Source organism: Kryptolebias marmoratus, linkage group LG6, assembly GCF_001649575.2.
Source record: "Kryptolebias marmoratus isolate JLee-2015 linkage group LG6, ASM164957v2, whole genome shotgun sequence".
Taxonomy (NCBI): domain Eukaryota; kingdom Metazoa; phylum Chordata; class Actinopteri; order Cyprinodontiformes; family Rivulidae; genus Kryptolebias; species Kryptolebias marmoratus.
In genome coordinates this window covers 2,797,998-2,820,625 of record NC_051435.1, presented here as the reverse complement: position 1 = coordinate 2,820,625, position 22,628 = coordinate 2,797,998, and the positions used below count along the sequence as shown (strand labels likewise).

The 22,628-nt window shown below is 40.2% G+C and overlaps 1 long non-coding RNA gene across 3 annotated transcripts in view; it reads left to right on the top strand.

Moving 5' to 3' along the window:
* The first annotated feature begins 340 nt into the window (after positions 1-340).
* The window catches only part of LOC112451362, a 71,564-nt gene continuing 49,276 nt past the window's right edge, over positions 341-22,628 (top strand). For all 3 annotated transcript variants that reach the window (XR_003040175.2, XR_003040174.2, XR_003040173.1), the window contains exons 1-2: positions 341-452; positions 1,113-1,223. This is a non-coding gene — a long non-coding RNA (uncharacterized LOC112451362). The remainder of the gene's footprint in view (positions 453-1,112; positions 1,224-22,628) is intronic.

The following is a 22,628-nucleotide window of genomic DNA, read 5'->3' as shown; positions in this document are numbered from 1 at the left end:
TTTTTTTCAAAAATCGTATTATAATTTGTATATGTTTGCTCCCCAAGTTCCTTTGCAGTGTGTCTGTTATATTCAGTTTTTCCTTATCATAACTCTTCTTTCTTGTTCATATTTCTGACTTTCCATTATAATGTGTTTCATTCTGTCCACAATAGTCACATTTTCCTGTGTTATGTTTGCGTATTGTAAAAAGTGTGTAGCCCTTTGTGTTTTCCTGTTAGCAGATTTTAGGTTTTTTGGTCACCTGCTCCTTGTCTGCTCGTTAGCACAGCTGTTGCTCCTTCTGTAATCAGGCCTCCCTGCTCCTGCAGTTCAGATCAGGTCCTCTGCTCCTGCTCACCTGTAAGTTAGTCCGATGCTTTTATTTTTTGATTTGCTTGTTAGTTATTGTGATTAAATCTGTTGGATTACCACCGTTGACTCTGACCAACATGAGCCCAGCAGACAAACCGGTAAGCTCTCAGGAGGCCAATGACCTTGACACTTTGGAGGAAATCTAACTTTCTCGAGAAATACAAGGTTCAGATTGTTTGTTTTCATGGAAAAGACAGTTATTAACAACTTCAAGTGTTAAAATCCCCCATTAGAAGTAACATCCTAGGTCACATAAGAGCTTCTGTTTTATTTTTTGGTTCCACCACTAAAGCTGATAATGTTTTTGTCTATTCTGTTAGAGATCACCACCACAGCCAAAAAAACTGGTTATAACTCAGTCAGTTTTACAGATAATGAGCTAAAATCTGGTGTGGTAGTAGCTGAGCATAACCCCAAACACCTACTGAGCCCAACAAGCTGCACATCTTTGCTTATATCCTTGGTTTTATTTCGTCTGTTCGCCAAATATCTCATGAACCAATGGGCGGATTTTAAAAAAACTGTCAACAGCTGTATTCAATATGGCCGCCACGGCTGCTTAAAATGGTTACAACTCTGTTAATTTTACAAATAATGAGAAATATTACAAACACACGAGATGTCTCATGTGATCTTATTTTTAAGAGTTGAGCAAAATGGCTGCAACTTTTCATTTCTCAACACAAAATGATACTTTCTGTATGACTTGTTGATAAATATTTGATTTTAATTTATATTGTGGCTGATTTGTGGGGCAGGTTTTGTTCGGTGCCAAGAAAAGCATCCTACGGTGGACCGGATTCTGAAAGTCCTGATGGAGGATTACGTGGACTCATCTTCTGACCGAAGGACCTCATCTTCTCTCTGCGGTAAGACAATTACACAACCATTGACCCCCAATGACTCACCTGTTGTTTGAAGATGCTCACTGCAAAAAAAGTAGACCAAAATCCACCCCATTGTTTTCTCATATCAATAGTTAAAGCCATAAAAGCTGTCAAAATATGCAATTTTTTTTCTGTTTTTATTAGAATTTCTTATACATGTATCATCTATGATTTAAAAATAAGTAAATATGCATCATTCTTTGTTGCCAACAATTGGTTTCTAATGCAACCTATACAAAGACTCGAGTTTGAGTTGCATTGATTCCAAATCAATCACTTTATGGTGTAAAAAAAAAATGTGTATTTTGACACCTATTAAGGCTTTAATGTCCTTGGATTAAAAATCTAAGCAAACCTTGACCATATGTGAACAACCAGGTGTGATTAAAGATGTGAAATCTTCTGATTTGTAAGGATTAATTCATTGTTTCAACACATCCCATTGGTTTGATATTTGTTAAGGATGGTTGATGTGGTTAAATTATATCGAACTGTGTGAGAAGATGAAGCTTCTCCTTGCTGCAGACGGGCAGAGATGTCTGTCCGGAGTTTTGTTTTTCTTATTCTCACTCTTATATAACCAGTATCATTCTGAGGTTGGAGGTGAGGGAATTGATTTCATGGTATCTCATGTGATGGTAAAAACCATTCAGAGATTAGTGGGTTTGAAAAGGGGGCTGTCTGCTGAGAGACATCTTGGATCTGTTTTACAAATTCATCAGGAGGGACGTGGAAGATCCGGGCTCCTCTCTGCTCTTGTTCCTGTTTTTTTGGTATTCTGCTCTGGAAATTCTCGCCATCCAGAGCTCAATGCCGAACAGTAAATGAGGTTATCCTTGGCGTTTCTCAAGCATCTGGGCGTGCCGAATGGTTCTGGCAGTCGGAGTGGTCCTAAAGCCGTACCTGAACTTTTGAACCTGTCACCCCGTCTTTCTTCTCTGTGAAGTCTTTGACAGAGGCTGGACTTTCTGTGAACTTTTTCTCTTTAACCTAATTTCTCCTCCTTTTTAATATTTATACATGCAGTTTGTGACACTTCACAGCACACCTATGATTAAAAATACATTTTCTTGCAGCAAGAAAAGCTGCATCAAGCCATACGTTCATGTTTTAGATTAAGATCATAGGAGAAATTACAGAATTACAGCCATTTTGGTTAAATCTTGAATATACCAAGTGCTAACAGATCATGTGAGATACTGCAATAAAGTCTGGTTTGGGGGATGACGCTCAGCTACTATCAAATTTGAAAGTCGCTGAATAGCCATTCTTGTAGCTGTGGTGGCCATTTTGAACTGGGCTGACATTGCAAGTTAATTACTCTTTCAATGAGTTTCATTGAAGTCTGTTTGGTGGTTTAAGAGATTTTGTAAACTGAGTTGATGCCAAGGTCTTGCACAATAATTTGCGCTTGGAGTCTGTGTTGAAGGTGATGCTCGGCTACTACCACGTCAAATTTTAGCTCAATTTTTGTTAAAACTGGTTGAGTTGGAGCCCTTTTTATGTATTTGCCAAGATTGCTTTGCTGTGGCAGCCATCCTAAATCAAGTTTGACTCCAGAAAATGGAGGACTCGAGCGGTTGTGGCAGCAGGAAGTTGGTTCATTTGTGTGGTGAAACCATTTCAGTAACCAGCTGTAGGAAGTGTTGATGGGGCTGCTCGGCCCGGACAGATGGTAGAACCTGGTCGGCAAGAAAACTTCATTCTGTTGCTGTTGGAGCCATCTGGAAAAAGGGGATATCGGAGCCTGACAATGAGGCGAAGAAAAGTGTTTCCCCCTCTGGTCCTACCGGTCCGATCAGATGATCTGTACCACAATAAACCTGGAGTTTCTGCTTCATTTATTTTATTATTTCTGCACTTTTATCTTCATGTCTGGTTGTTTCCAGCTGTCCTTCAGGGGTAAATTTATTATAAAGTCAGACCCTCCAGGATTTTGCGATGTTGCGATCGCAACTGTTAACGCAAAATCAAGCAAACCCCACGAAATCGCAACTTTTTGCAACTTTGCCCAAAACACAGCAACCTTCCCGCAACTTTAACCCAATATTTGTTTCTAAAGTGATTTGCCACCGTTTCTGCGGTCTAGTCTCTTCTTTGTGGGCTTGTGTAGCGTGGAATACAAAATAACCCCAAATAACTCAGGAAGAAGACACGTGATGTCACTTCCTGTTAACATCAGAATGCCGGGAGCGTGCAGGAGCAGCGACCGAAGCCAAAATGTGCGCTAATNAAACGCATCGACAAACACTTTGTGTCTGCAAAACATGTGAGGAGAGCTGCAGACCAGGGACAATCCAGAAATGCTCATGAATGTCAGTTTAGAAGCTCTCAAAGTTCTCAAATAAAGCACCTTTTGAGAATGTCAATGTTTGTTGGTGATTATCTGACAAAACTAGGAAGGATTTTTGGTTTATATATTAAAAGTTATGGGTTTTTTTATTCATTTTAGTAAAAAAAAAAAAAAAAGGAAAATGCCCCGCAAAATCAGACATTTTAGCCCGCAACAATCACAAAAAATGCCCGCAAAATCCTGGAGGGACTGTAAAGTTGTTGAATTGGTGCTGAGATGAAGTGGTTAACAGTGGCTCAGTTTTGACGGGTTTTCATCAACGGCGTCACAGATGGCGGATGGTTCCCATGGAAAAGCTCTCAGAAGCAGCTGTTCGCCGTTCTTTAATGGAGGTGGAAAAAGTCAGCCAGAGTACAGCTGGCAGAGCAGCCAGAGAGGCCAGGTTTTTTAACTTTCACCAGCTTGAATCTGCTTTATTTCGGGCCGAGCCGCACTAACTGGAGGTGGATGTTCAGTTCGAGGCAGGATGGAGTACAGAGAGGGTTTGATTTAAGCTTCGGGTTTCACATGGCTTCATAAATAAAATGATTCATCTGTGAGTTTAATGTAACCTGGAGCTATCAGGTTTCAGTGGTCAGAAACTTATCTACACAGAGTTCAGATCATTCATCTGGTGCAAATATACAGAAAAAGGACACAGATTTGACTTAAATCCAGCAACATGATGTAGTTCATGACGTGGGCTCTGACACGCACTTGCAGGGTGTGAAATGTGATTTTTGTTTTTTGAACTGGAGTGTCGTGTCTGGGAATTCGACGTGGGTGCAGCTGAATAAATTAATTTAATCGATTCTGTGTATTTTGATATCCTCCAGAGGGATCAGTCACTACTTCCACTGCAGGGAAGTCCGCCTGTGTGAGTGTTTGGATACGTCACCGACATGAATCATGTTATAATCTCAAACACTGGGTAAAGTGAAGGTTACTTTGCAGTTTTTTTTTTTTTAGTTTCCTATAAGCAGTTTAAGGCTGTGCATGTAAAATCAGTTAGGAAAGTTCAACTTAAAAAGAAGAAAAACAGAAAAGGTGCAGTTCTGTCGAGGTAACTGGTTCTTTTTTGTGCCAAAATTATTTGGTTTGTTGATGTTTCAACCAATAAATGCAGATTAAGACATGATGGCTGTTAAGTAAACTTGACATATTTTAATATTCAAACTAGAAGCACACGCCAAGGCTATATTATCAATAATCTGGATAGAAATAAACTCTACCGAAAACATAACCGCCGTGGCGGAGGTAACAAATCTGAAGTAAAACATGCAAAAGTTCATCTAAGTGTTTTTCCTGCAAAAGTAAAGTCAGACAAGATGGCAGCTGAACCCTAAAAGCAGACAAAGAGTGGCTGTTTTTATTCAGATAATAATAGTTTTAACTATAAACACAAACTCTTATCGCCCATCGCTTTTAATACCAGAGATTTAAACTAAAATCTAATTCTGGGAACAGTCGCAGCCGTTTATAAAGTTACATTTTATGCGATTTTCTGAGATGTTTGTGCTCGAAGAAGTGATGAGGTTGACTCTTAGATTTAGACTTTTTAAGGTTGGCATCTTGAATGGGATTGACTCAAACAGATAATTAGTTGATGCACGGCAAATGGTTACTTTTGACGAGTTTCACTAAAATCCAGCCTCTGGTTTGAGATTTTGCAGATGGTTTTAAAAAAAACTGATTGCACAGAACTGCATCTACACAAATTATAAATGTGAAAGTTTACAGAAAGTTTTTAAATTCCAATTGTATGCAAGTCTATTCAGTAAAATATTCCGTATTTGTGTGTTTGTATGTACCCATTTTCTGCTGCAAACCCATATTTCGGTACCAGTGGTAAACTGATTAATCCCAGCTGACTTAACCTGGAAAAACCTGTAAGTTTAAACAAATCAGGATGTTGCCCACAAGTGGATGTCTGGAAATGAGGGGAAATTGAGCGAACAAAATGTCCTGTGGTGGTTTTGGCTTGATGCTTGGCACTTAAACGCCTCATCATGGTAAGAAGCGCTCCAAGAGTCTGATATCCCTTAAGAAATGCCCGAGTCGAGCCGAGCCTCAGCCTGCTGCGCTTGTCTTCAGCTGTTTGGGCTCCATAATGGGAGAGCGCCCAGCTCCCATCGGCATGCCTTTGTCTCGTCCCACAGAGAGGCCCCTGTTGATGACTTATTTTGGAAACCAGAAGCACGGGCCTCTCAGCACTCGGGACAAGATGGCGAGTGACAGGGCCCGGCTGGCCAGGCCTCAAGTGTGTGAAAACGCGGAGCCTGATAACAGGTTTTGGGACCTTTTCCAAAACATAACTGTTGTTCTGAAGGGGTTTTTTGGTAGTAGTGGGCAGGTACTTGTGTTTTCTTGTCACCCGCCAATGAAAATGTGCATGTTTGTCTCAGCAAAATATCTCGTGATCCACAACTCTCAAAGTAACCACTGGATGTACATCTGCAGGGTCGGCCATTTCTATGGATACACCTTAATAAAATAGGAATGGTTGGTGATATTAACTTCCTGTTTGTGGCACATTAGTATGTGGGAGGGGGGGAAACTTTTCATGATGGGTGGTGACCATGGCGGCCATTTTGGATCCAACTTTTGTTTTTTCAACAGGAAGAGGGTCATGTGACACATCAACCTTATTGGGAATTTCACAAGAAAAACAACGGTGTGCTTTGTTTTAATGTAACTTTATTCTCTCATGAGTTATTTACAAGTTTCTCACCACTTATAAAATGTGTTCAAAGTGCTGCCCAAACCAAAATGGCCGACTTCAAAATGGCCACCATGGTCACCACCCATCTTGAAAAGTTTCCCCCCTCACATATACTAATGTGCCACAAACAGGAAGTTAATATCCCCAACCATTCCCATTTTATTAAGGTGTATCCATCCATTTTTACTTTTAGATGCAAACTTTTTGCTTTTTCTCTTAATACAAGGATGCATTTCCAGCTTCATTGCTTTAAGAGTTCTGTGTATAAATTTAATCAAATCTAATCGCTGTGCAGGAAAAACACTGGTGCTTTTTTTTTTTTTGACTTTGTTTGAATTCCTTCAGGGGAAAGAATAGATATTTCAGCTCTGTAAAAGTCATTCACAAGCTGCAGGGCGCTGATATCCACAGCAGCCCTACAAACTGCCCGGCGAAGGAGGAACTACTTATTGTAATACTAAAATAACAGCATGTTTTGATTAGCGGACCAATTATTAACAATAACGGGCAGTTTCTCCTTTCTGTTGCTTCATGTCACCAGAGTTTCCTGCCTTCCTGCGTTTCCATGACGACCAGTAAGCAAAGCCATCTCTCGTTTCAGGGGGTATATTCTCTTTTTGTTTTTAGATTTTTAACTGCAAGACCTTATGTGACTTGAAGCATTTCCTGGAAAAACCCTTTCCACGCCAGGTGAATTGTCGAGGAGTTTATTTTACGATCTCCCCCCGCTCCTGTAGTTTCACAATTCTGCTTCCAAGAAAAAAGTTTAAATACTTTGACAAATTAAAGACTTGAAAACACTTTTGTAATTTAAAATTTTTTGTTATTTTTTGGCCAATTGTTTTGCAAACAGGGTGGTCATTTCTGTAAGTAAATCAAAACTCCAAGTCAAATCAAGAACAAAACCGAACCTAATCCTGTTTCCAACGATGTCCTGATCTCATGGAGATTGTATCTTTTAGCTGTTTTAGTGCAGAAAAGCTCAATAATCGTATTTCGCTGCTCAGCTGGAAGCTTTAGGAGGAAAACCACCTGTTTGACAGTCCTCCTCTGCGAACGGCCCGCTGTGACCTGATTACTTTATGCTGTAAAGGATTATCTCATCTGTTTATGAAATTATGAAAATGTTAAACGGCTTCATCGCTGCTCATTTTCTGGTGATGTAAGTCTCCTTTTTTTTTCTGCTCATAGTTTCCTCCAACTTCCTGGACAGATCTGTTGCACATATGTTGAGTTCAGTGAGGAAGATTGATTTTAACTGTCATGTAATCCACTGTGGATATCTTTGGTCACCGCTTTAAAACATGAAGTGATGAACTACAGACTGAATCTACAATAGAAAAGTTTGCATGTTATGATTGCTGCTGATTTAGTTTACAGAAATCATGGGATTTCTGCAGGGGTTTGCTGGCATTTTCAAAAATACATTTTCTTAAATAGTCGAGGGAGTTTCCATCCAGTCTCGAGTGCTAAAACTGTATTTTGACACCAGAACAGGAGCTCTTCTCTGACAGAGGTCCAGGTGTAAAAACCAAATGGTCAATATCTGCCAGTGTACTCCAGGAGATTAAATTATAAGCATGGGAGTGGCTGCCAAGGTGGATATAAGGTGGGCAACAAAGTGTGCTGCCTAGAATCTTAGGCCCAGTCTCCACCCCTCTAGAAGCGTGTACTCAGTCGAGGTTACAGGTTACAAGCATGCAGACATTAGAGAATAAGGACAGTACAGGTTACGTCTTCTACTTGCACCTCTGCGTCATAACTGACATCCAACATGGCCGACCGGTCCCTGTTTTGGTATTTTAAGAAGCTGCCAGTATGATTTTTAAAAATATAGTTAGATATTTTTGCTTTCCAAAGTCATTGCAGGAAATATTTGGCTGTTCGTATGTGTTTTGTTCTGACTTGTACAGCAGAGTGAAACAAGAATTATTTCAATACTTTTAAAAACTGCTTTTTTGTGATAGACGCAGCTTTCTGTCACTACCGCCATATTTCTGCCGTTTAATGCAAAACCATTTCATTGTCAATAAAGAAATTTAAAAAAATAATAATTAAAACGTCACATGCAGCGATGAATTGTGGGTAAACACTTCACCGAAGTCCGCCTGGATGCGGGCTTCGCCGAAGGGCGGATGTAGTACACAAAGGGGGCGGGGCTAAAGAGCACTCCAGAGAATTGGGACACACTAAAACCCTTCAGCATGAACACACATTTGAAGGACACGAGGGTGGAACGAGTATTGGGACTGGAACTAACTCTGCAACTCTGCGCCATCCTGCATGTTTCACTTGTTTCTCTGCTCCAACACCACCTGATTTGAATCAATGGGTGATTAACAGGCTTCTGCAGAACACGAAGAGGTGATTTAACCATCGAATCAGGTGTTTTGGAGCAGAGAAACAAGGAAAACATGCAGGATGGTGGCCCTTGAGGTCCAGAATTGGAGACCACTGGTGTAGGGGATAAAACCACGGAGTCTCACTTAATTTTTCCAAATTCGGCACACATGGGTTATGCCTTCATGGCTTTAAGGATGCAGAGTTCCAACAGTTGGTGAATGGTCTCTTAGTGTGGCTAACACCGTTAGGTTCTCCTTTTCTGCCTGGGCTGACACATCTAAGCGACTTTTAGCTTACAGACGGTCTCTGAGACGAACCAGGAGGACAACAAACATCTGCACACACCCAAAGTTCAGATTTTGACGTGTTTACGCAGCTGCTGGATGAGTTTTCCAGCAAGCCTGAAGACCATTGCAGATGTGACAATGTTTCGACAAGATTTCCAGTCTTGTTTTGAACGGTGGCAAGAAGAAAAGCTCATTTGTTTAGTCGGGTAACATTTTCAAAAAAGAAAACTTTGTTTTACCAAGAATAGAGGATTGTTGAATATACTTTACTTGTTGTAGTACATTTATTTTTATATCCATTTGACACATAACCCAAACTGTCATGTTTAGAGTTGAGTCTTTATCTTTTCAGCCATTATTGAGTTGTTTATGATAATGCAGAATAAAGCAGATTCAGTTCTTGGACGAGCATCCAGGGAGCCGTCCTTAACGTGAGCAGGATGCTGAAAACATTTGTTTTACTGGCCCAGGATGTCAAATGGTAACGACAAGCCTGTAGTACTTTACAGCCTTTACAGAGTTACTGGAAACTTCTTTTATGGTCGTAAAAGACAGATCAACATTGTAATTTTAAATATTTTACCAAACTGTTTTTCTTTCTGTTTTCAGTTGGAGTAATGAACTGGAGTTTGACGACTTTTAACAGCCCGCCTGCAGCTTTGCTCTGCAGGTGGAGAATATCACAAAGTATTTAAATGCCGAACAGATCGCGAGAGTAGAGGGTCTTTCGGTTGATGTTTGTTTAAATTACCAGCTCTATATACAAACTAAGTCTGTCCAATCACGGATGGCAGGAAAACGGCCCGTTGATTAGCTTGCGAGGGCAATAAGCCGGATGTGTAACTGCAGCGTTGTGGTGTTTATACGAGGATCCAAACAAACTTAAAGGCTTTCTGTTGACTCGAGGTGAAGGACGTAGTCGAAGAACGCTGCCTCGTGTTCCAGATTGTTCTCCCTCTGTAGGCTTTCAGAAGATTGTGCCGATGCATAATCAGGATGTTTTCTAAGAGTTTTCTTTACTTGTGGTACACAGGTGGGTGAACGGCACAAAAGCAGGACTGGTTTTATTATTGGAAAACTTTGAAAGTAAAAAAGCCTTTTTATAGCTGCATGATTGACTATTCCTAGGATAAACGAGAGTAATGGGATGTTACCCAATATAACTAATGGATGTGCAGAATCAGAGTTGTACTGGTTCCGATCCCACCCTAGATAATTAGAGAACTTCATTAACTTTTCTATCCAGGTAAAGAAATAAAATAATGATTTTTACCTGCATAAATTGTTTTCAAGCTCATGTGCAGAGGCGTTGAAATGTAAAGAAACACAAGCAAAGCTCAAATATCTGACTCTTTCAAGACAAAAGCTCCAAAAAAAAACAACTAGGTCGGGTAATTTCAGGTCAGCCTGAGAAGAGCACCTCCTGTAGATCTGGTGTATTTTGTCCCAGTCGATGTGACAATCCACCTTTTTCTGTTTTACAGATTTTACCAACACAAGTCAAACCCTGCGTGGACAAAAAGTCCTGTTCTTGTCCAGTCATTGGTTTTAAAAAGAGCAGGTTGTGATACACATGTAGTCCCTGCAGGCTCTGTCCACATTTACATGAATATCTTGCAAAACATCCTTTTTATTTCCTCTTTTCATCCACTTCCTAACAACATTTTAGATGGAAAAGACTTTGTTTAGCAACTTTCCAAACTGGAAACTTTTAGCAAACATTCTTGCACGTATGTGAAACTTTTCAATTTGTTGTTTTGTGCAATGAAAGAATTCATGTTTATATTAAAAAAGACCAACAGTGTTGATGGTTTTGCTATTTCTTGCACTGTTTATTTATTTTTTTTTAAAAAAAGGTAAATTGAGACATTAAGTTAAATGGAAAACGACAAATTTAATAACTCTTATCAATTTTTCTATTTAAAATTTCCATAAAAGATCAAATAAGCTGAGAAGCTTCCAATTATAGTTTTCTAAGTTATATAATTAAACAATACAATAGCTTTATAAAAGGTATTTCAAACAATTTTATAAATGTGGTACCATTTATAACAAGCCTTTTTGTATGATCCTGTTAATTTAAATTAAGTTTCACGCTTTGCTCATAGAAGTGTCAAAATAAAGTTATTCTGAGTCCAAATAACTGATATAACTCATTTTTATCATGTTCATCTTTAGTGCTAATCTTAGGAACTGCTTTGAGGTGGAATTATTGCCTGATTTTCTTAAACGTCCATATGATTGGTAAGCAGACTTGTGATGAATTATAGTGTATATATCCTATATATGACAACAGCATATTAAATCCCCTCAAATCTGGTTATGGCTTTTGGTTTTGGTGTGCCACCCCGATATTATCTGTGCGCCCCCCGCGTTTGAACATTCTAAAATTATTGCCCATGCCTACACGGGAGCATCCAACCATCCTGTCAGGAAATGACAGTACGTGTTCGGTTCTGAATCCATTTGGAATAAGAAACTGCAGATTTGGGATTTAAAAAAAAAAAAAAAAGTATGTTGCACCGAGGCAGATGGAAAAAGTTTCAAAGGGACTGTATCGACGTTTTCTGGTTTCTCCTCCAGCTTTTGATGTTTCTGACCACATCAGCCGAACTCCCTGCTGATACTGTCACCTCTGCTGCTGCTGGTTCTACTAATTAAGATGTTAAAAGCCATAAGTATACATCTATAACTGTTCAGATCCAGTCCAGAGATTCTGATCTGAGCGCAAGTTCGTCTAATATCGGTGAGATGACTGCTTAAGCAGATCCCGCATTCATTTATGGATGGCTACCCTTTGTGATTACCAAGGGAGGGGCGTCGCAAAGCCAAGGTAGGACAGATATTTTCGGACCAATAAAGCCTGGAGTGCAGGTCCACGGAATAATCCGGCACCCCAAAGGCCTTGCTACCTCAGCCCTTAAAAATAGCCGGAGGCTGGAACTCTCATTATAACCATCCATCCATCCCTGCAGTGGAAAATGTCTGACACGGGGAGGGAACGGAGAGGTTTGCCCTTCCTGAATGATCTTATGCCTGCGTACGTTTTGTGATCCGTCCACCTGTAATCAGATGGGTTGGGTTTAAAACGACTAAAACCTTTTCATGTTGCCTGGCCGGAGTCATGTCCAGTTTATCAGGTTACATTCGACTCTCAGCTGATTAACTTTTAGGATCAAAGAAGGGGGAAAAAAGGCAATCAAGGGAGGTTTAATTTCTTGTTAAACTCACACCAGCTGCAGTGATCTCAGTGCGTCCAATATTCCGATTCAGAAGCCGGAGCCAAACTTGTGTGTAAATTTGTGTATTCAGGTGCGCCGTGTGAAGTCATTCTGCACAGCGAGGCCAAACTAAAGATTCACAGGGAAGCTGGGATTTCCAGGCCAGAACCTTTCACTCTTTCTGCCTCTCATTGTTTCAGCTACACTTTTCTTCCTCTGCGTGAGTTATTGCTCAGCCGGAGAACGTCTCGACTCTTCCAGTTCGAACTTTTTGTCGCTCTCCCACACTCCTCTTGTGCGTCATTGATGGGGGGATTTGGTTCCAACTCTAACGGTTATCTCCCGTTCTGTAGCCGAGTGAAATACGACCAACGTTTCTAAAATAAGCGTTCAGAAAAATGCATGTAGATGCACGGATTGTTAGATTAGACCTTTTATTTTTATAATAAAACTTCCTAAAAGACTCTCAGCTACTACCACATCAGAGTTTGGCTCTCAGCTTCTGTAAAACTGACTGATTTATAAACCTATTTACGTTCAGGTTGATTAACTGTAAGTATTCTTTAAATTGGACCATTAACTGGATTTCAAATATTCAAAATTCATTGCAAACTAACTATCAGATAAACAGCATCTCACGGTGCTATTTTCCCAGCCTCACTGATTTAAATGTTTGGGACCAGCGAGTCATGCAGCCGCTATGTGCACGGCCATTTTTATTTTGCTTACTTTTGTGTGCACAGCTTGCAAAACTTGATCTTGTAGATCATGCACATCAATGATTCCCAAAGTTGGGGTCGGGATAATCCCCAGATATCATTTTCCAATAAAAAAAATTAGTTTTTAAGCTGTTTGCACCGTATTCTTCACAAAAACTTGAAATAAAAGTCCAAAAATTGATTTAAAAAATAGCATAATGGATGTTAAGACTGTTTGTGTTGTCATTATGTCCTTATTTAAAACAATCATTAGGGTTTTTGGATGTTTAAACAGCCAACAAATGTGGTCAAACACCTTTTGTCACTGTTATTTTATGGGTCTGAAACTGAAAAGTTTGGTGCCCACGTCGTACTCTCCTCAGCTCAGGTTTTCCCCACCTTGGCAGCTGCCCCCCACATTTATAATTTAATTTACTACGGCACGATTCTGAAATAAAGATGGGCAGTTAACCATCAGTTGTGTGGCTCTTAGACCTGGAAGATCAGGATTGCAGCCTCGGCTGTTTTCGACGAGAGGAGAGCTCCCTGCAGGTGTCAAAATAAAAGCTCTGAAATGAAGAGTTCTCAGAGCTCATGAAGAAAAAAATGATTAAAAATCCAGCAAACTGTCTTTATAAGCACGCTTTGTCCATTCAGTAACAGTTAACATAACAGCTCAGTTATTTTCTGGCTTCTTGATGCATAAAGGTTCAGTAAAGTCAAATTTTCATCCTCTTAAAGCAGCTTGAAGACAGAAGTTGGTGACTCAGACGGAGGCGTGTTGCGAAGCTGCCCTTCTGCCACCCACAGCAGGAAGCTGCTGAAATCTCCGGTTAATTTACTCGTAGAACAGGAGCAGGAAATGATGGGATGTTTACATTACAGGAGTTTGTTACTCTAACCTGTTTAATTGAGGTGCAGTTTATCCACATCTGTACCAGATGAAAAGCACAGAAAGAAGATCCTGTTACAGTTCTCCTAATTGGATAAATGTTGTAATGAGAACTGGAAAGGCTGTTTCATTACACACTGCAGAGAGCTGGTTGTGATACGTGTAATTATGTTGTAATTACAGCTTTTTGGGAATGTTGAGCAACGTAATGTGCCATTTTGAAATCCCACGATTAGACCACAATGAGCTGGAGATGAACAGGCAAATTTAAAAATGTAATCTGGAGCTGCGCATCAGGGTGAAAGTCTTCAGTGTGTGGAAAGCTTTCATTCCTGAGTTATCTGGATTAATCGGCGTCTGTGTGACAGAAGCTGACCTCACGTTATCTGCAGGCAAACTCAAATTAATCTGCAGTTTTTTAGGGCGTGTCGGCGGTGAGCAGGAGGTGGCGAACTGTTTTGTGGAACGACGTGGGAACAAACGCCGCCTCTGGAAGTTAACAGGACAAAGGAGATGATTGTAGGTTTAAGGAGAAGTAGGAAAAAAGCTGAAAACAACTTTTACCCTGAGAGAAAAGACGGACTAAAGATAAACATGCTCATTTAGAAAAAGCAGCATGAAAACTAATCATCATGGGGTTCAGAAATGTGTTCATAAATTTCACTTTTGGATACAGTTACACACCGTCTGTCTACAGTGTGTCATTTAACAATTTATTTAGTGTGATTTTTAGAAAGCAGAGGAGTTGGTCTCTGGGAGTCTTGGATCAATGGATCAGGACCTCGTCTGCAGTAATGAGGGCGTCGCTTCGGTCTGTTGGGGTGAAAAAGGAACTGAACTGCTCTTGATTCACTGCTGTCCACATTTCAGCTCACCTATGATAGTGGGAGGGATCGTGACAGAAAACGATGTGCAGCCCTGCAAGATTTACAGATCTAATACAAAGGAAAAGTTTCACTGATAGTTTTAAATTAAAGGCAGTTTCATGTTTTATCAGTATGCTGGATCTTAATATATTAAGACTTTTTGTTTTCTAGTAATTCTGATGACTTGCATTTTAAAACTAGGATTGATTTTTAGACATTATGTATTGAAGAATTTAAAAAAAAAAACTTGAAAAATGGCAGTTTCAGTGGAACTAGTATGTGCTGAATAACTGCTGTAGTTTCCTGGTCCTGGAGGGCCTCCGTCCTGCAGGTTTTAGAGGTTTCCCTGCTCCTCAGCAGGTCTTCAAGTTCTGCAGAAGCCTGTTAATCACTCAGTCACTCACACAGCAGAGAAACGACTAAAACATGCAGGATAGTGGTCCTCCAGGACCAGGATTGAACACCACTGTTGTAAAAGCTAAAAAAATGCAGAACAGTAGCTAAACGGAGCAGAATGGTTGGTTTAAAAATAAAACAGGATAATGGGCAAAAACCTAGTTAAAAGCTAAATATCAAATCATTAGGAAAAAGGAGCAAATGCTCATTTAAAAAAAACACTAGCTAGAAGCAGAACATCAACTAAAAGTTGCAAAAGGCTCCACATATGCATTTGGATTTGTGAGTGTTTTCAAGTTTATATTCTTGGTTTTTCCCTTTTCATTGCACTTCTGGAACAAGGAAGTATCGATCCCATCACTTTAGTATCTATATGATAACATCCTGGTATGGATTCTCAGTTATGCAGGATGTTGTAATCATATCCAGCTGAATCAGAGGAAACTAAAGTCCTGTTCTTGATTCCTGAAGATGTTTTGCTTCTCATCCAAGAAGCTTTTCCAGCTCTGTTCTAACCAAGAACTCTGCAGGGTTTTTTTCAAGACTCAAAGGAAGTCCAGTTCTGCTGTGTATGTTTTTGTCCTCTTCGTGAAATCATGAAAGATTACAAGCTTAATGAACCTGCGAGCACAGATCTATAAATGAGAAAGCTCCAACCTTCTGATGGTCCAAAAAGAAGCTGAAACCTGGAGAACAAACTCAGATTTACAGTAAACAAAGAGATTCATTCTGTGAGAAAATATATAAAATATTCAAAACACTTGTCTGCTATGACAAAAACAGTTTGGTTAATGTTTACTTTGGATTGAATTTCTGCTTTTTACCCAGTAGGATCTTCTGAAGCTCACTTTTAAAAGTGGTGCCGTAATTTGCTTCATGTGATTTAAAACGAATCATTCGCCTCATTTTGATAAGGATCCAAGGTCACCCAGGGATGTCCTGTGTTTGGAGACACCCAGTCGGCCCATCCTGTGACGTAGGTTCTGTTCAGACAGGAAGAGGAGAGGGAAAACTATTTTATCCCTGTTGCTTATGACCCTGAATCCAGCTGAGATCAGGATCAGATCTGCTGACCACAACGTTTGGATTAAGGATCTGGGGGTGGGAAACTATTAATGAGCAGCTTTTCCTAAATGAAAGGCATATCACCCCCTGCCTTTCACACAATTATACACAATCTAAAGTGAGCTGGCATAATTTGTTGGTGCTTTAAGTATAAACGACTCTCAGCGACCAATTTTTAGCTCAATATCTGTAAAACAAACATTTCTGTGTTTGCTAAAATCACTTTGCTGTGGCGGTCGTCTTAAATTGGTTTGACTCCATGCAAAAAAAACAAATCTGGTTGTTAATAGTTGGAATTGCATGCACAGAGTAAAACCTGCTTTTTTATCTACTTTGCAATTCCAGTTTTGAAGAAAAAAGAGCTCAAACTGAATAGAAGTCGATGAGAATCTGGGTGTGTGCACTCTCTGGGAATCTGAGAGAAACTAAGTCCTTCAGCAGTGAAGAAAGGAAAAATGCCCAGTTTGATGTGTAAACTGTGTAAGAAGTGTAAAGACTGTGGGAATAAGTTTGTTTGTAGATGTTTTGAAAAGTTGAGATGGCTCAAAAGTTGGTGTATGACATCCTCCCTGGAGGGCTGGGGTTTTCTCACTTATGTTATGAAAATCCCTTTTTTCTTAGATTGTACTGCTACCAAAAGTCAGAAGGCATTATTCCTGATCGAGCCTATTTTGGTACGGGTTTTTCCAAAGCTGCAGGAGATGTGAATCCAAAAATCCTGCCAGAAACTGGGGAAAAATAACAAATGTGCACAATTTTCTTTTAATGAAAAGTGAACAGTCGCATCACCAGCTGTAGGACTCGTGGTAATCTTTTCACAGCACATCCACAGCAGCTGATCATCCAGTTTATGACGAGGTCGCCCTCACCACACGAGGTGGATCCCGTGCCTGGTGAGGTTTGCGGCGTGGAAACGTCGTCGCCACCGAGGCTCCCTGGCATGACCTCTGCATTCCTCTCCTGACCGTCGCCCTTGGATTCCTGAGGGGCACTGCCCTCAAACTGCCCATCGCTGTCCGTCTTTACGGACTGAAATTCCTGCATGGTTTCCACCTCCACCCTGCAGTTGGACGACGACTCACGGCGGATATAAGGCATCTAATCCCCGCCAGCCTCCATGTTACTGCAGATATTATATTACCATTGTCTCCAGACAATGCCTTTAAACTTCAGCAGAACCCTTTTTTATTCTTGGATGAGTTTGTTTACAGCTGATGCAGCAAGAACAGTCGGTGTACGGATTCTGACGAAACTTTTCCTACTGTTGCCACATCTCCTTCTAAAGAGCAAGGATTTTTAAAAAAAATGAGGCTCTGGTACAACCAGCTGGCCTGTTGCCAAACACAATTCACACATGTCACAGTTTGTCAGGACAATGTGGCTGCTGGACATATCTATCAAACGACGGAGAGTATCCAAAGCAAACACGGCCACCGCTGACATGGAGTTATGTGCTGCCTGCGCTCAAGTGCCAACCTGACAAACGGCTCGGAGCTTCCTCCCCCCCCTTCAGATTTAAACCAGCCGAACTCCTTCACTGCACGCTTCAGTTTCACCTGTTCCTGCCGTATTACAACTCCAAGCTCTTAAAACTGAAGTTTTTAAGTGTCATTTTAACAATTTAGATTTTCAGCTGCACCACAAAACGAGGTCGCCTCGAAGCACCAAGGCCACAGCGTGATTTAAAAACCAGTGAGAGACAGATCAGAATCTGAACTTAATCTGTTTTTTGCTTCAAACCCAACATTTCCTGAACACTTCATCCAAATCTGTTCAATAGTTTTTACCTGATCTTTGCTAACAGACAAACCAACCAGAAACAGAACCTTCCTGGTGGAGGAACCAAAGGGTCGCATTTACCTAGGACCTTGACCTTTGACCCATGAGGTGTCCAGCTGCGGAGCTGGAGCACAGGCTGATCTGTGAACTTGACCTTTAACCTTGAACTTTGAGCGGATCGCCACCAAAACGGCTCGTTCCTTTGTACCATGTTTGACGTTTCCTGAAGATTTCCTGAAAATTATTTCGTAACTCTTTGAGTAATCTTGTCCACAGATGGATTTTTGTTGCTGCAAATATGCAAGAATTGTCCTTAAAACAAAAATAAAGGACTGAAAGCAACAAAGGACAAGCGTCTCTAATGGTTTGCTCCCTTCCATGTAAACAAATGGGACATTTTCCTGACTTAAAATGAAAATACACAAGTTTATAAACTAGTTTTTCCCCAATTCGGAGGATAAGATTTACGTTTGAGCTCTGGCTGTAAGAAAACAGTGAATTCTTGGTGGAGTCTCTTTAAAAAGAACACTGTGAGAGGAGAGACGAGCCAAATCTGACCTCCAACCAGCCCACCTGCCAACAGGGACTTTAAAAATGACGATCCAGACCGTTTCAACCCTCTGCCAGGCACCACGTCAGGAGAAACACCCATGCAGTAATTCACTTCGCCCAATTGTTTCCAGCAGCTCATTACTTTGATGCAAAAAAAATCGCCTAAAGTAAGATTGAGTTGCACCGCTGATATGCATTTGTTCTTAAACGGGCAGGAGCGTGCATTTTTCAAATTCGGTTCTAGAAACTTGCCCAGAACAAGGAGATGAGAAAAAAAAAAACAGAGCCGGCTCTACGTTTTTAACCTGTTTTCACCTGAAGAAGAGTTTGAGCAGAGATGGGATTCAAGTGTTTCGATTTCTGCTGAACAATTCACCCATTTAACCTCCGAAGCTGATAAATAAACCAGCGACACGTGTAGACATCGATGCACAATGACGTTGTTACTTTGAGCACGAATGTAAAACAAATCAGAAGCTGAAGTACCTGACGAAACTTCCCCATTAGTTTCAAACCATAAATCCACATTTCTGCTCATGTCAGTCTCTCAAACCACAAATGAAACACTTGGAAAAGGTAGATAAATAAAAAGGTTTTACCCACAAGGTTCAGTGCATCCTAAACTCTGCTGAATGCATCATATTTAGGTCGAAACATCAATGTTAGTTGCTTTATTTATTAATTCTGTAAAATTGTGGTTAGCCACAAAGCAATTTCAAACTAAGACAAACTGTCGGAGTGAAATAAACCACAAAAAATCAAAATAAATGTCTAAAGGCACAAACATCTGCATAAAACAGTAAGTTATACTCCAATACTTGAGATGTGACACTCACAGAATGAGTAAAAGTAAATTTACTTCTAATCTTTACATTTATGTAACACTTTGGGCTTTCATTTGGTTGTACAGATGCCTTCAGTAGTTCTTTATTTAGGCCAAAATGACCATTAAAGCTGCTGGAGTGTGAAGTTTCTTCAGGTCAGTTTTAGCATCCGTGAAATGAGCAACCAGGTCTGCAAAAAAACCTAATTATTAGCCAACTTTAACAAGAGCAAACAGACTTTTGTATTTTAGCTCAAATTGTAAAGCGACTCAATCGATAACAGCCTTGGACAAACTCTCCTAAGCCCTCAGGCATGAATTAATTTGAGTTATTTGTATTACTGTATTTGTTTATATTGTTTAGGTAAATGTTCTGCACCCATTTTGACCCCTGCAGTCTCAATGGAAGATGGTAGCTGCTTAATTTATATTTTCAAGCCATGGTGTCAAACCGTAAACATATAGTAAGATTTAATCCTGATGCCACGTCAACTAATCCCTAAAGAGTTGGATTATTTCACTACAAAACAATAACCCTTCATTCATAATCTGTTATCTTCAACAAACTGTAAAATATTCTTTATACAATTTAAATTTACTCAATGCATATTTCTTAGCCCTTTCCCCTCTTTTAGTTTTATTATGCATTTGTCAAATGAGCTAAAGCAAAACCATTTGAACCTGATTTTTACCAATTAGCAGGAAGTATTTTACAGATGGCAATTATACAGATGTAATGTGTTCAAATACAACCCCGCATCGTCATGTACTGTAATTTTTAATTTAATTAAGGCCCTTTTTTATGGTGTTTTGGATTCCTTTCACATGATCCAGCTGAGTCTTTACTGAAAGAGTAATTACGTTTCCAGTCTCATTATCGTCATTAAAGTAACCAGCTAATGATCGGGTCTCGTGAGTGTAACGCGCTGCCACGCCTACGCAGCAGACCCAAAGGTAATCTGTGGAAACACGTCTCCAGCTATCTTGATCTCGTGTGTTTTAATGGCGGTTTGGCTCCTCTTTTTTTTTTTTTTTTTTTTTTCAGGGCTTGTATGGCTGCTGCGTCCCGAGGAGAACCGGTTCGAACATGACCTCATCGGGACGGCCGAGAAGACGGCGTGAAACGAGGCTGAGAGGAGTTTTAGAGATTAGAGTTGGGGGAAGTAATTAGGTTTGATTGGGAGGAGAAGTGAGGAAGGAAGGAAGGTAGGGAGGTAACTGGGTGTATAAGGGGGGGGGGAATTCACAATGGAAGGAAGGAAACAATAGGGATGTAACCTCATAAAGAGATGGCTGACTCCAAGCAGGTCGAGGGGAGTTTCAGGTGGATTAGCCTACAACCCTCACAATCTTTCCTTCGCAGCCATCCTGGAGAAGGTTAACGAAGCATCCAGAATCATAAAAACCAACCTTTTAACCCGAAGAAGAGGGAGTCTAACAAGATTTATCAGATTGTTGGTCTTGATATCACAAAGGCTGGGCAAAATATCTCATAATGAAACTAAATCTGGCTCATTATCTTTCCAGCTTGTCCCAAAGGTGCTCGATGTGAGGTGGTCCATTTTCTTCCCACTGAACTTGTTAAACCAGGTCTTTATAGTTGCGTCCAAAATGTATTTAAGCTGAAGCATCACCGGAGATCAGAGCTGTTAATTTTTGCAACCAGGTGTTTCATTTCAAACACTTCTGGCCATGTAGTGAATGTTAGATTGTAGTGTTTTTGTTTTTATGGGTTTAGTAATAAGAGAAAATTGATATTCTGACCCGATGTCCGGATTAAGGAAACCTGGGATTTCAAGATGGGGCTGTAAGGGTAAAGGAGATCAGAAAGGTACTGAATTAGAATAATGTAATGAATCAGATCTATTTAAAGTCTGGGAAGTAAATTGAAGGACGACCGTGTTGCCAAAGTTGAACATTTGAAGCTTTTTCTAGGTTTTCCAAACAAAATTTCCTTGCAGAACTCCGAACAGGAAGGAAGAAAGCTCATTGCTGAGCTCTTAACGAGAAAACGGAAACCTAAACTGATTTTTAACAAGATAAAATTTAATGCTTTATCGATTTAACACCTGATCTGAATCAATGGGTGATTAACAGGCTTCTGCAGAACATGAAGAGGTGATTTAACCGTGAATCAGGTGTGTTGGAGCAGAGAAACAAGGAAAACATGAAGGATGGTGGCCTTCGAGGACCAGGATTGGAGACCCCTGATTTAAACCCTTATTTGTTTCTAAGCGTGTCTGGATGTAGCTCTGGATCTGGAGTTCAGTCGTTATCTTCCAGCTGATCATTTTCACATTATTTACATACCAGCCAGCAGCAGTAACAAAGCCTAATCAGTGCTCATGCATTCTTAGCTCAGAAGGTGCCGTAGTTTCTGTTTAAAAATCTAAATCTGAGCGTAAAGCCACCTGATGCTTTAATGCAGACGATACTTTCTTCTTCTAAGAGGCCTTGCATCACATGAGGGGGAGCCAAAAGCACCGTGATGTAGAGTAATCTGTGGTTTGGTCTAACTCCTGAGAAACAAATGCTTGACTTTCTTTACCACCCACATGCTTACTCTGTCTGATATTATCAGCTTTACTGAGATTCTTTGCAAACAGCAGGAACCAATGGTTTAATGTGGGGGTAGTAACATGATTGTGCTGGATGTGTTTGGGTGTTTAAAACCCTGTGGGGCTGGAAGTCCGGCAGTTCTGTCACAATGCAGGGATGAGTTGGATTTAAGACGTTTGTCTGGGCACTTCTGGACACGTCGGCTGAAATCTGGTTGTGTTCATTGGATGAAAATGAAGTTCTAAGTCCATTTATTGCTGAACTAGTCCCTCTTCCTCGAGAACTAAGAAAATGACCTGGTCTTTAAAGGTGCCAACTCACAAACATTGATGCACCTTTATTACCTTTTTTGATTACCACAGCTTTAAATGAAAATGGCAGCTCGATTAGGAAGCATGTGCTATGAATTTTGGTAACTGTGCATCATATGACATGGACAGAAAACTGCAATACATTTCCTCATAGATGATGATGGGATTTTGGTGAACTCAGCCCTTTTTGGAGCTCAGACGTGCTTCACAATAGAAACAATACAAACTTTAAACAAATCAGAGTTCAAATTTAAACAACTTAAACATCTCTATCTTTAAAATATATACGGTTTTGTGATTATTAGCTATTTTACCACTTTTTATACAGTTTATACATTAAATCGCAGGTATTTTTATCATCTTTCAGTCTCTCCCTGCTGTAGGACTTAATGGTTTTCTCCCAAATCCATCCAAAGTCCAGAATGTGCACACCCAAACTATCATTGACTTCCATCATATCTGAGGTCAGTTTTCTCTTCTAAACATAAAGATCATTTTAACTTGGTTCGGCAAACACATGCTGTAGAAATGTGACCAGATG